Raw genomic sequence first — 15,316 nt, 5'->3', positions numbered from 1 at the left:
CCAGCTTGAACACTTTAACTCTTCGTTCGAGTAGTAAAATGACATAAAAATGGCTAAGACGTGACAGGACCTACAAAGACTGAAACATAGACACGGCCAAGCATTTCATGAACAAAAGCAAATTAACGATCTTTTAGTTATATGTATTTATTGTATGGATTGTGATTTATTGTGATAAATGTGTATTTTTTTATGTATATGTACTAATGTTGGGCTTTGTACAATTTCATGTACGACTGGTGGAATATTTCTGTGTGAGCTACATCCGACATCAGGCAGCCACGACAACGCGGATCCATCACATATGAACTTCATACGGCTGTACACTCCAGTAAAGGCAAGCACAAGAATGATACTAACTCACTGCACTTGTTAGTCTGGTCTCGGTAGATAACCAATAGGTTAGGAATATTTCTAGATTTGGTTATTATATGCGTTAGTATATGCAAAGTGATACCTGTTCCTTTTTTTTTTTTTTTTTTTTTTTTGTTGATGCGTTCACAATTGTGGAATAGATATTCTGGAGTATAGAATCTGATGTGTATTTTCGTGGGGTAAAGCTGAATCGTGCCCGGAGTAAATTAATTACAAGAATAGTGAAAAACTGAATTTTTAAGGCGATAACCAGCTCACAGTTTAAAATTCAGAGGGAACAGGAAGCGAATTTGCAGCCCAGTGGCGATTTACAAAAACCAGGGCAAACCGCAGATTGTGGCCAAGGAGAATCTAAAGATCCTATGGCTGAGCTCTTAAATCAAATGAAACTTGATGAATAGGGTAGCTGGTTTAGCTGCAGAACAGTTTCACATGTCTGACATTCAAGTGAATATTTCAACAGTTGAAAATTTAGCTTCAGAATAGTCTCACACATCTGCTACACAAGTGAATATTTCAACAACACTAGAAAATTTAGCTTCGGAACAGTCTCGCTGCTACCCAAGTGGATATGTCAGCTACACAGGTGGCTATTTCTGCAAATGTAGAAATCACAGCTGCAGAACAGACAAATGTAGTGGCCGAAGTAACAAATCCGACCACCACTGTGAGCAATTTACTCACAGAACAGGCAGAGTTAGCTGGGAAAGTAAAGGGTATAACAAAGACACTGAATGAACTGGCCACAAGGAAAGAATTTGTTAAAGTATTAGTTGACGTAAATTCTTTGACAAATGAACAGATAGAAATCAGGAAAGAAATAATTAGTATGAAGCAAACTCAATAACAATTTCCGATCGAAATAAGCAGAGTAAACAGTGAAATGGAAACCGCGCGGGGCAGACAATAAACGGTAGAAGTAGGGGTAGAAAACCTGGCCTCAACAGCAAAGGAATTAGCGTCCGGACATGAAGGGCGGATGGAACAAAAGTTCCTAGAAAAAAGAAAACAGTTAAAGCAACAATTAGACGACTAGGTAATACATTAGGAACAGCAGCTAATATTGTCTGTTAATAAAGGTGTCAAGGAAGCGGTAGAGAAAAAAGTGTGTGAAGGCTTACCGTCATCTCGACAAACAGATCAAGAGTTCGCGAGCAGATAGGAACCGAGTTCCAAAAATGGAAAGGAGAAGTTACACAGCACTTGTAAGCCTGTATTCAAAGGAGAGAATAACTGCAGGGGCGGCTTCGTAGGAAAGAAACGAAGCCAGCCCAGAGTGGAGATCTAAAGGTAGGACTCTATGTCTAATTATGAGGGTGACGAGCAGTAACCCAGATACAAGCCCAAACGAACATATGTATGGAAAAATGTCACCTATGAGTGGTCATACCAGATCTATCATGGAAGAGAAAATGTTAAAGCATAGGCAATTCCAAATATTTGTTCTGGAAAATAAGACATTAAATCCAGCCATATTTATCAGACGATTCAGAGGAGTGTTACCACAAGCATGGTCTGATCGACAGAAAATTGAATGTGTCAGGATACATCCAAGGCAATAGTAGTCTGTGGGTGATTGACATAATAGACAAGTGTCACACTTACAAAGAATTTGAGAAAGCATTCCTAAATAGATATTGGTCAAGAGGCATTCAGGAGTGATTGCAGAAGGAAGTACATAATCCAGAACCCTTCTCTTACCTAAAAGGGAACTTAAGGAAATATTTTGAAAAACACTCGAATAAAGCAAGATATTGGGATCAGCCAATAAATCACAAAAGTGCGATAATGATTATCACAGCTCAGCCTCCGATGGAGATCAAGGGCAAACTGCTGCATGTCTCAGAAGATAATCTGGAAGAATACGTGTCTGCGGTAGATTCAATAGATTTTCTGCAGGAGGAACGAAGAGGAAGAAATAATTACAATAAATCCTGTCAAATGGAAAATAGGCAGATAAATTATAACAGTAATAATGGAAGAATGATTGGAAGACTAATGGATATTTTTCATTGAACCAATATGAATAATGGTTACAACACTGGACCAAACCGTAAGGAACAGCAAAATAATGGAAGAAATTAGGGGCCAAACAGAAACAGAGGCGATTTGAAAGGACGTACAATCCTGTGTATAATGGCTGTAGAAATCAAGGACAAAGTAATCAAACCACATATGAGGCAAGGCCAAGGCCAACAAATAATGAAGCCTGGCAAGAACCACTACCAGTCATAGTCGAAGCAACCGACGACATCAAAGGACTGGCTAGACCGAGAAATTTAAATTAAATCCGACCAGATTACGCCCCAGAGGTTCGGTAGGTAAAAGAGTACTGTGGGGCAAGCAGTCACCCATAAACTGTTCTAGATACAACGATGGAATGAGGATCATTGAGGAGTTAAAGGAAGACGCAAATCCTGGGAACAAGTCTCTAATAAAGTGCCAATATTAGCGATCCATACCGAAATATTGATATACTTATCGGAGTAATCTTGGATACCTGAGTCTTGATAAGTGCGACTTCCAACAATTTATTTAAACGGTTATCCCAAAAGATAGAGTTACCGAAGTTGCCGATCCAAAACTGTAAGATCATTGGAGCCTTAGGTACCCGCTCGCAACTGGTCCGGATACAAACTTTGCTAGTTATACGAATAGGAAGCACAGTGATAAGAGGTGTGTTACTACTAATTCAAAAATTAATAGGAGATTGTATCATCAGACTAGGGACTCGTCTGGTAAAATCACTTTTTGTTATAATGGGGAAATTTGGTCTGATCACAGAAGAAAGGAGCATTGGAAATATCTGTCCTGGGCTTGGGATTAAGCTCATTAGAAAAGAAAGGAGATGTAAACCTACAGAAGAGGCAAAGGAAAGCAAGATACTTGGGATAGCAGAACAAGTGGAAGAAAAGGCAAAGGAAGCTAATGGATTGGAAAATGACGAAAATGATCAGTTGGTAGATCTTTTAGAGAAATACGTCTAGGTTTATTAAGAAAGGTCAGGCATTATTAAGGGATTCATGTGCCATTTGGAGGTGTTTCCTCAGAAGACGTATTGTAATAAATCATGTCCAATTCCATGGAGATTGAAGAAATCAGTGAGTCAAGAAATAAACTGGATGATAAACTGGGACCTTATAGAACCATCGGTCAGTTCATATTGCAGTCCACTATTAGTGGTACCCAAACCAAGTGGGAAAAGTAAAATTTATGTTGCATGCAATAGTCATCAATACAATTATTGTACTGGTGAGAACTCTTCCAGAAAATATAGACGAACTCATTGAGAAGTTTCATGGAGCCAAGTATTTTACCAGTATTGACCTCCAGCCTTCATACTGGCAGATCAAACTGGATGAACAATCAAGGCAATATATAGCCTTTATATATGCTGGAAGATGTCATCAGTTTAAAGTGTTGCCTTTCGGTTTGAATGTGAGTGCAGGGGTTTATATAATGGCGTTAAATACAGTGTTAGGCCCAGAACTATGGAGTCAGCTCACCCTGTTCATCGATGACATCTTAATCACAACCGCAACGTGGGAACAGTACATCTGCTTATCAGGGAGATTATTGGAAACTTTTAAGAAATCTTAAATAACTGCAAACCTTTGGGGAGAAGAAGATAAAATTTTTGGGTCATTTAATTCATGACAACGGAATTTTGTCAGCCAATGTCAAGATAAGAATTTGCCTACTTCTAGGGATAAGAAACAACCTCAGGCATTTTTGGGTTTGGCCACATTTTTTCGTAGGTTCATAGAGTACCATGTCATCAACGCAGAACCATTAGTAAATTTGTTAAAAAAGAACTTTACTTGGCAATGGACAAGTGACTATCAATATGCCTTTAAGAAAATCAAATACACTCCTGGAAATTGAAATAAGAACACCGTGAATTCATTGTCCCAGGAAGGGGAAACTTTATTGACACATTCCTGGGGTCAGATACATCACATGATCACACTGACAGAACCACAGGCACATAGACACAGGCAACAGAGCATGCACAATGTCGGCACTAGTACAGTGTATATCCACCTTTCGCAGCAATGCAGGCTGCTATTCTCCCATGGAGACGATCGTAGAGATGCTGGATGTAGTCCTGTGGAACGGCTTGCCATGCCATTTCCACCTGGCGCCTCAGTTGGACCAGCGTTCGTGCTGGACGTGCAGACCGCGTGAGACGACGCTTCATCCAGTCCCAAACATGCTCAATGGGGGACAGATCCGGAGATCTTGCTGGCCAGGGTAGTTGACTTACACCTTCTAGAGCACGTTGGGTGGCACGGGATACATGCGGACGTGCATTGTCCTGTTGGAACAGCAAGTTCCCTTGCCGGTCTAGGAATGGTAGAACGATGGGTTCGATGACGGTTTGGATGTACCGTGCACTATTCAGTGTCCCCTCTACGATCACCAGTGGTGTACGGCCAGTGTAGGAGATCGCTCCCCACACCATGATGCCGGGTGTTGGCCCTGTGTGCCTCGGTCGTATGCAGTCCTGATTGTGGCGCTCACCTGCACGGCGCCAAACACGCATACGACCATCATTGGCACCAAGGCAGAAGCGACTCTCATCGCTGAAGACGACACGTCTCCATTCGTCCCTCCATTCACGCCTGTCGCGACACCACTGGAGGCGGGCTGCACGATGTTGGGGCGTGAGCGGAAGACGGCCTAACGGTGTGCGGGACCGTAGCCCAGCTTATGGAGACGGTTGCGAATGGTCCTCGCCGATACCCCAGGAGCAACAGTGTCCCTAATTTGCTGGGAAGTGGCGGTGCGGTCCTCTACGGCACTGCGTAGGATCCTACGGTCTTGGCGTGCATCCGTGCGTCGCTGCGGTCCGGTCCCAGGTCGACGGGCACGTGCACCTTCCGCTGACCACTGGCGACAACATCGATGTACTGTGGAGACCTCACGCCCCACGTGTTGAGCAATTCGGCGGTACGTCCACCCGGCCTCCCGCATGCCCACTATACGCCCTCGCTCAAAGTCCGTCAACTGCACATACGGTTCACGTCCACGCTGTCGCGGCATGCTACCAGACTGCGATGGAGCTCCGTATGCCACGGCAAACTGGCTGACACTGACGGCGGCGGTGCACAAATGCTGCGCAGCTAGCGCCATTCGACGGTCAACACCGCGGTTCCTGGTGTGTCCGCTGTGCCGTGCGTGTGATAATTGCTTGTACAGCCCTCTCGCAGTGTCCGGAGCAAGTATGGTGGGTCTGACACACCGGTGTCAATGTGTTCTTTTTTCCATTTCCAGGAGTGTATGTACTTCGACTTCTGTAAGGATGTCGCACTTTTTGAACACCGTGTATTATATTTACAGAGACTACAGAAGCTGGCGTATTACCTCAGAAGGAAAGTCATGACGTTCTTAAACTTGTACAGCACCAAAACTCGGACATGCAAACCATCTATGCAAATCTAGTTCGTTGCAGGTAGCTGTCCTGATGCTTGATCACATGTCTCCAGCACTGTCCAAATGAAGGAGACTTCCAGTAGTTGCCGAAATCTAAAAATAATTTTGATTGTGACATGGGCACCCACACACCAGATCTTTGTTGATACTTTTTCTGACCTAGAAGCTCAAAACATAATGGGTGATTCGGCTGCCCCTACCTGTGGGTTTTATGCCCACGACCGAAGACGTAAAATAATGGATGTTCAAAATATATTAACATAGTGTAACAACAACGACTCTGTACTATTGAACATACAAGTAATTCTTTTCATCTGATTTTACGATATACTTGTGTAATTGATGTTCTGATTTCATTTCTTTTTGTTTCATGCCATTGTGTTAAGAAAACTGTAAATAAGTTTCAATGTGACTATTAATGCTGATGTCAAATGTCAAGTAATATTGTAATAGAATTGAAACGTATCAAATGTAGAAACTGTTGTAAGATGATTAAAATTGTAACTGTGCGTCTGGTCCATACGTAGGCTTTGTGTTAGGATATGTAGAATGAAAAACCTCGGGTGAATACCCGGTCTGTCAGGGAGCGGTAAAAGGTGGATGGCAGGCGAGCGCGGGAAAATGCGCGCGGGCACTGCACGGCACAACGGGCTCAGTAGTAGTAGTTGGGAGTTTGGCACTGGTTTGAGCAACACCTTCTGGAGTGAGGAGGCTCTCCTGGAAGACATAGTTTCACTGAGCCTCGGGTATACCGTTCCAACGCCCACACAGCATGGCAAAATTCCAAAGGCACTAAATAGAAAAGTATTGCGACGCTAAGAAGAATTAAAGTGCCGATACGTCAAGAGACATAGCTGCGGTTGTGTGTATGCTCTGAGCGTCGCCATCTAGCCGTCCGCCAACCGCCGCATCTATACTAGCAGGTTGAAACTTTTAGTACTGTATTCGCATGGAACAGAGAGTGAACTGTGTTTGTTTGGTGCAATAATAACCTAAATTTTACCTGAACTTTTCCATCATTTAATTATCCTCTTAACTAACCTAGACAGGGTCCTTTCCAAACGTTGTGCAATCCGAGTGTCCCGAAATGAAAATTAAAAATTTTGTTAATAATAATTATTTGCAGAACTAGCTGTAGTAGAATGGTGTTTAAAGATATGTTTTGTTAATGAACCAGTAAATGAATAGTGAAGGTCTAACGAAGTCGAAAGATAACGTTAGTATTGATATAGTAATGAAGTTTATTATTTAGAGACAGATTTAAAGGCATTTCAATGAGCAGTAAATAAGATGAAAAGAGTAGTAACTTATATACTGGAAATCTTGAAGGAATAGTAAATTCAGCAATTTTTTTTTTTAATACAGCGATCACAACAGTTTCAGGGTGCCCCACTCTTTCATTTGAATTCTGAACTGTTCTAAATTGGTTTGACCAGCAAAAGTAAAAGTCAATATAAAAGTCAAAATTTATCAGTGTTTTATCTTTATCAAAATTGACATTTTGTGTGTGGCACGAAAGTTCAATTTCTAGGGTAACCTATGTCCGATTTTAATCTGATTAATAGACAGTATAAAGTTTAGTAGTAAACATAATAGTGTAGTGTTATGTATTCATGATTTTCCATATCAGTACAGAATGTGGAACTTTCAGTTCAATAGATTTTCTGGTTCTAAAATTCTACTATATTGTGCAGTGTTACAACTTGTTTTGCATCAATATATACCAACTTGTACAGGGAAGAAACTCAGTTAACGCCTAATTAGACTGGCGACCGTATTATTGTAACATTGGTAGCATCTTCTGGATTGCTTTTGATCCATCCTGACGTGTGATTGCATTTCGAACTTACTTGACGTATCACTGTTATTACAGTGTGGATGTAAGTCTGATTTGCCACCATTCAGGCACACGCGGTCGATGTTGTTGTTGTTGTTGTTGTTGTTGTGGTCTTCAGTCCTGAGACTGGTTTGATGCAGCTCTCCATGCTACTCTATCCTGTGCAAGCATCTTCATCTCCCAGTACCTACTGCAACCTACATCCTTCAGAATCTGCTTAGTGTATTCATCTCTTGGTCTCCCCCTACGATTTTTACCCTCCACGCTGCCCTCCAATACTAAATTGGTGATCCCTTGATGCCTCAGAACATGTCCTACCAACCGATCCCTTCTTCTGGTCAAGTTGTGCCACAAACTTCTCTTCTCCCCAATCCTATTCAATGCTTCCTCATTAGTTATGTGATCTACCCATCTAATCTTCAGCATTCTTCTGTAGCACCACATTTCGAAAGCTTCTATTCTCTTCTTGTCCAAACTATTTACCGTCCATGTTTCACTTCCATACATGGCTACACTCCATACAAATACTTTCAGAAATGACTTCCTGATACTTAAATCCATACTCGATGTTAACAAATTTTTCTTCTTCAGAAACGCTTTCCTTGCCATTGGCAGTCTACATTTTATATCCTCTCTACTTCGACCATCATCAGTTATTTTGCTCCCCAAATAGCAAAACTCCTTTACTACTTTAAGTGTCTCATATCCTAATCTAATTCCCTCAGCATCACCCGACTTAATTCGACTACATTCCATTATCCTCGTTTTTCTTTTGTTGATGTTCATCTTCCTTTCTCATAAGGTGACTCCCGCTCGCTTACCATAACACAGGCTTTAACGAGTACTGTGTCAGGGATTACAATAGGGCAGCAAATATGGCGCACGCCACAAGCAAGTCCTGAAATGTCGTACTGTATTTTATACTAAAAGCTGTATCTTACAATTTTTTTCGCCTCTAGAATACAACCGCCCGGGGCATCCACCTATATATCCCCTCCCCCCTTACAGAGGAAGATGAAGACGGTTAACAATGAAACTTGAGTAATTGAAGTACGTTAGTGCGCGTGTTTTTTTGGTAGCCGGTTAAGAAGATAACTGAGGTAATTATAATGTATGTGATTTAACAAAAGGAGTGTTAAGAGAAGTACTTGATGACATAGCAAAAAGTCAAATCTGGCTCGAGAGATGAAGACGTGTGTTTAAAAACTGATGGCGGCACGAAGTGGAAATGCTGTAGAGATGTTTAATGAGCTTTGCATTGAGCCAATGGTTATTCATTGTACACGAGCAAGGTGGATGAACTGAAGGAGCCCAGACTAAATGACGGAGAAACTGTAGAGCTGACAGTAGAACTTTCCTGGTGAGGGTTCCTTGCAAAGGAAAAAGGAGTAATATACTGCGAACTTGTAATGACGGAGAGGATCCACCTGAAGTTCCAGAAGTTTAATAATTGACAGATATTAACAAGCACGAGCAGAAGTGTACAGAAACGTTTAATATCAAAGTGAATGAAGTGTGTCGGTCAGAAGTGTAAAGAATAACGTGGACATCTAAAAGTCTGATACCTAAATATGAACTCTTCACAGTTGCAAGGGCATAGTTACGAAGATGCACGTGAAGTGACTTTGCTAATGCGGACGTCCTCAGACAAATAAATCAGGCGTGTGATGTTTGCTAGCGTAATATCGTTTCCTCTTCGAAATGAAACAGCAAACCCTACTCTGCTGTTCGCTAAAGTCGTGTATAGGTTTATTTTACACAATAATTACGAATTGGATACCTTCAGGAACAAGAGTTTGATGACTTACACTTTGCGATGGAAATTGTTCAGAACGCTTGCGAAGGGCCACCATTTGTAGCGGAACACGAAAGTTAGCTAAGAAGGAGGAAAAAAAAAGAGTTCACGCAACTTCTCGCAGCGCAGCCGGTGACGTTAGCAAGGTTCGAAATTAGTAATATATATCGCTGGCCGAAGAAGAAGTATCAACAACAGAACGCTGCTTACAAAATAGTACTTGCTGAAAGTTAATTACAGATGTTGGAGATAATTAACGTAGTCTTTGCGTTATTTAATTAGAAACAGGGAGAAAATATTTAGAACAAAGTATTTACATGTAACGAACTATTTGCTAAACGAGAGTTTCTGCAGACGAAGTAATTAGGGATCGTAGTAAATTTGACATGTTTTTTTCCAGCAATTGTGCGCACTCGAACTGTTTTGCTGCCAGAACTTTATTCAGTAGTATGTGACCATAATGAAACTCATTTTCCACAGAATAAATAAATTTTAAATTTAATTTCCGTAATATAGATCCGATCAGACTGCAGGAGAGCATGTTAAATATTTTTCTACATATAAAATGCATTCTCACACATCCGGACTGTGTTTAAACACGGATAATAACTAGACTCTAAATTTATCAGAATTCTTCACGTAGCGTTGACTTCAGACAGAACAATTTCACTTTTAATTTATACATATGGCCATTGTGTATAAATACCGCTTAGTTTAATTTCTACACTGAGTAATTTTGATTTCTCATTTGACATTTGTATTAGTGGCGAGTTCGAATCAGTGAGAATGTGCATGTGCGTATAAAATCTTTGTGTTGAAAACAGAGCCAGATCAAGTTAAAAACCAGGTGCCTTCATCTTCCAGTTGGGTGAAGTGAAGTAGAATTTAGTCATCATTACATTAAATTTTGAGCAGACGCATAAGAATCAGTTTGAATATTTTGGCATTAGGAGTGCTGCGAATGTTGTTAAACACAAATAAAACATCTTTCTTTGTCAGTCACTCGTTCATTTTGCCACCGAGCGTTTCAATGGTTCACTTTATAATCCTCAGGTGGAGGATTGTTCATTTACGTAGCTGGTGTTGGTGAAGGGTACAGATGTCTTTCCAGAGTAGCAGACCATGGACAATGTAGGTTATGTCGCGTCTTTAGCAAAGTCTGCAAACAGACGTTTTGCTACTCTACTGCCCCTGTAGGTACATCTCACTGTCAAAAATTCATGTTTCCTAACCTCAAAAGTGCCTTTTCTAAGTATAAAATTTTTATCGTAGCAAAAGAAGGAACACTGCCCTACACTGCGCTAGGTTTGCTACTGTGAACAAAAGCTACAGTATGCTTCAGGAACATCAGAGATGTAAATAAACAATTATCCAGATGAAGATAATGGTGTGAATCATCCAGCGCTAGTGGCAAAATAAACAATTGGCTAACTTAGAATAGTGTTTTATTTGTAAGAACCCTTGAAAAGACGAGAATTTATACAAGAAGGAGCTCGTGTGAGTGCCATACACAGAAAGTTGTAGACATCAGTAAGGAATATTCTACACTTCAATCTGTGTCGTTTGACGAGAGGTGCGCCGACAGGAAATTTTTAAACACTGTAAGAAAACTTTGAGAGTTGGTCTTTTACATACCTCATGATTTGTACCGTTGTACTGGACCATTTTCTTGACCGATTTTTTAAGATGTTTCATGGACTTTCTAATTACTCTGCAAGTTTTATGAGACATATGACAATGCATTGCTCAGTGTGGTGCTTCGATTTTGGCAAACGCAAAATTTTGTAAAGAAGCTACTTGGACATCAGTTACTGGCCCACCACAAATAACTTGAGTAATTCCATTAGTTCAGATATTTTCTTGCGGCATATGCATACATTAGCATGAATCTACACTGGCGGTCAAAATTAAAGCAACGAGCGGAAATTTTGCAACATTGTATGTATTTTGCAGCAAAACAGTACAGACAGGTGATAGCAAAGTAGAAACAATATAAAGAATATAGAACGTAAACAACTGCAAAATGCATATCGGTAGACAAAAATGTTCTTAGTTTTCTTCCAACTTAACGGATTTCCACAGACATTGCGACAACTTGTTAATGTGCTCAGTATGGGGTGTGACCATCTCTACCATCGATACAGGACTGACAACGACGCGGCATGCTGTGAATGATGTCGTCAGTCTCATCTTGAGGCAATAACGACCACTCTTCCTGCAGAGCTCCCAGGTAGATGCTATTTTTCTTGACTTCCGGAAGGCGTTCGATACAGTTCCGCACTGTCGCCTGATAAACAAAGTAAGAGCCTACGGAATATCAGACCAGCTGTGTGGCTGGATTGAAGAGTTTTTAGTAAACAGAACACAGCATGTTGTTATCAACGGAGAGACGTCTACAGACGTTAAAGTAACCTCTGGCGTGCCACAGGGGAGTGTTATGGGACCATTGCTTTTCACAATATATATAAATGACCTAGTAGATAGCGTCGGAAGTTCCATGCGGCTTTTCGCGGACGATACTGTAATATGCAGAGAAGTTGCAGCATTAGAAAATTGTAGCGAAATGCAGGAAGATCTGCAGCGGATAGGCACTTGGTGCAGGGAGTGGCAACTGACCCTTAACATAGACAAATGTAATGTATTGCGAATACATAGAAAGAAGGATTCTTTATTGTATGATTATATGATAGCGGAACAAACACTGGTAGCAGTTACTTCTGTAAAATATCTGGGAGTATGCGCGCGGAATGATTTGAAGTGGAATGATCATATAAAATTAATTGTTGGTAAGGCGGGTACCAGGTTGAGATTCATTCGGAGAGTCCTTAGAAAATGTAGTCCATCAACAAAGGAGGTGGCTTACAAAACACTCGTACGACCTATACTTGAGTATTGCTCATCAGTGTGGGATCCGTACCAGATCGGGTTGACGGAGGAGATAGAGAAGATCCAAAGAAGAGCGGCACGTTTCGTCACAGGGTTATTTGGTAACCGTGATAGCGTTACGGAGATGTTTAACAAACTCAAGTGGCAGACTCTGCAAGAGAGGCGCTCTGCATCGCGGTGTAGCTTGCTCGCCAGGTTTCGAGGGGGTGCGTTTCTGGATGAGGTATCGAATATATTGCTTCCCCCTACTTATACCTCCCGAGGAGATCACGAATGTAAAATTAGAGAGATTAGAGTGATCACGGAGGTTTTCAGACAGTCGTTTTTCCTGCGAACCATACGCGACTGGAACAGGAAAGGGAGGTAATGACAGTGGCACGTAAAGTGCCCTCCGCCACACACCGTTGGGTGGCTTGCGGAGTACAAATGTAGATGTAGATGTAGATGTAGAGCTGCCTGCAATTGGAGATTGGTTGGTGGATGCCGAGATGATGCAAGCCGTCTCCCTAGTGCATCCCACACATCCCGTAGGTGATTGAAATAGGGAGAGGGAACAGGCCGCGCCATGCTTGCAATATCTTCCGTTTCCAAGAAAACATCAGCCACCCACGCTCTGTGAGGTCTAGCATTATCGTGCATCTACAGGAAGTCCGGCCCCACAGCATCTGGCAACAAACGCCAATGAGGCCCCTAGGTCTCGTCACCTGAACTAAGCCTTGCCGACTCACCCGCATAATTTCATGAAGAGGGGTTCGAGTGGTCAACATAATCCCTGCCCATACCATTTGGGATCCTCCTCGAAATCGGTACCTTCCCACAGTGTTTGGGTACCGAAATCGTGTGCCACGTTCCGTCAAGATGCAAATGCATTGAGAATCACTCTCCAGACTAATTTGGGGCTCATTTGTGAAAACAACTTTGCACCACTGTTGGACCGTCCAGGTGCCATTGAGCCGCGGCGCCATTTTATTAGTAGACCGTTCTGTCTGGCCTCACTGGCTTAGGTGTAGTATCGAGTATCCCTCTAGCGGCTTCACTGCCAATATCTATGTGGAAAAGTTGGTATCTGTCGGTTGTGTCCTTCGAAGATCTTTGCTTGCTTCGGCGGTCGCCGGTTCGAGAGGCTGGCACGGAGTTTGGGGATTGGCGGTTGCATCGTGACAAGAGTGTTCACGAGATCCGAGAGGCCGGAGCCACGAGCTACGCAAAGGAGGGCCTGCGCAGAGCGAAGACAACAGGAGTACATCACCCGGGTCAGAGTCGACTACAAGCAGCAGGGCGACATTCCGTCGGGTTGGTTGGCAACATTCGTGTCGGACGACCGCTCGTGGCCTGGCTGCCCTCTTCTACCTGGCTTTCATCGTCACCACTCAGTAACCGCTGCGACGCACCGTGGATCCATGGAACTGCTGGCTGGTAAAGGGGAGTAACACTCTGCAATCCTAGAGGTTATTTGTTTTTTTTTCTACCTGCCCTCCTTATTATTTTTTGGTTTTTAATCGACCCTCAGACTTTTACTCGGTCGGCTCTTTGGTCGTAAATATAGGCGCTAGCATTGTACCAAGACACTAGTTATCGTTTGAAAATTTGTCCCTCTATTTTATATTGCCTTTCCCTGCTGGTTTGTATCCGATCAATTATGTTCTAATCAATAACCTTTTGGTCATAAATATTGCCGGTTCAATTGTACTAAGGCACAGGTTGTCGTTAAACAAAAGAGGCACCTTGTGGTTAGATATAGCTGTTAACCTGTTCAATTCTTTGATTGTAATTGCATTTCTCAGTCATTAGTCATAATCTGAACAACCTGTTGTACTAAGCTGTTCGGTTCTGTGTTTGAAATACCTTCTCATTATTGGTGTATTTTAGGTGAATGTTGTGGTTCCGCAGAGTGCGTTCTCTTGTAATAAGTGTTCACAAGTAATGTTTCACGATGGTTATCTGTAAAACACAGTTTATATATTGTTAAATAAATTGTGTGAAAAGAAAGTTGTATTGGTGGGTCCTCCCTTCGACGTTTTCCTAAATTCCAGTAAGAATCACGTTTCATTGGTAGCAGAGCGTGGTTTTCGACCCATTATCGGGGGGTTGTCACGATTTTCATTTCACGCAATATCCTTTAGTTTAAATTTTTTACTTTATTCTTTTGGCACATTGTCTAATTATTCTCCTTTTGTCCACAGCCGCACCACGAATCCATGACAGTGTGTCGGTATTGCGTACCGGGATCTTCTCGAGTATGAACTGAGCATTAGGCAACACAATGTTCATGGTACGACGGGGGAGATGGCAGCCAGGCTACGGGCAGCGTTGTCAACACCACCACTCTCCGTTTCTGTTAGCACGGTTGGCGAGGTGATCCAAAATTTACAGGCTATTATGGAAGCACTGAATCGGTTACATGAAAATCTCTCCTTTCTCCAAAATAATCAATCAACCGTGAGTCATGTGAAACTCATTCATGCACAATTAGTCCACCTGGGCAATAGAATAAAAAGGATCTTAATCTTCTAGAACCGAGCCCTAAGCAGTTAGTACACGTCATTCAGTTAAATAATCTTTTGTTTGATTCCCAGAGCCCAACAGTACCTTTCAAATGGTTCAAATGGCTCTGAGCACTATGGGACTTAACATCTTAGGTCATAAGTCCCCTAGAACTTAGAACCACTTAAACCTAACTAACCTAAGGACATCACACACATCCATGCCCGAGGCAGGATTCGAACCTGCCACCGTAGCAGTCCCGCGGTTCAGGACTGAAGCGCCTAGAACCTCACGGCCACCGCGGCCGTCTCAGTACCTTTAGAATTAGAAACTAGAGCTGATACAAATAATACAGAATGTGTTCCTGACAATCCAATAGCCGAATGCGGATCCGTCGCCAGAGGTCTAAGTGATCGGTCTGGTGAATATTTTCCCCGCCTCCCTAACCCGATGATGTGTCTCTTAAATAGTATTCGGGAATTGTCAATTGAAACCTTAGAAAA

Source organism: Schistocerca cancellata, chromosome 6, assembly GCF_023864275.1.
Source record: "Schistocerca cancellata isolate TAMUIC-IGC-003103 chromosome 6, iqSchCanc2.1, whole genome shotgun sequence".
Lineage (NCBI taxonomy): Eukaryota > Metazoa > Arthropoda > Insecta > Orthoptera > Acrididae > Schistocerca > Schistocerca cancellata.
Note: the sequence above shows the minus strand (reverse complement) of the source record.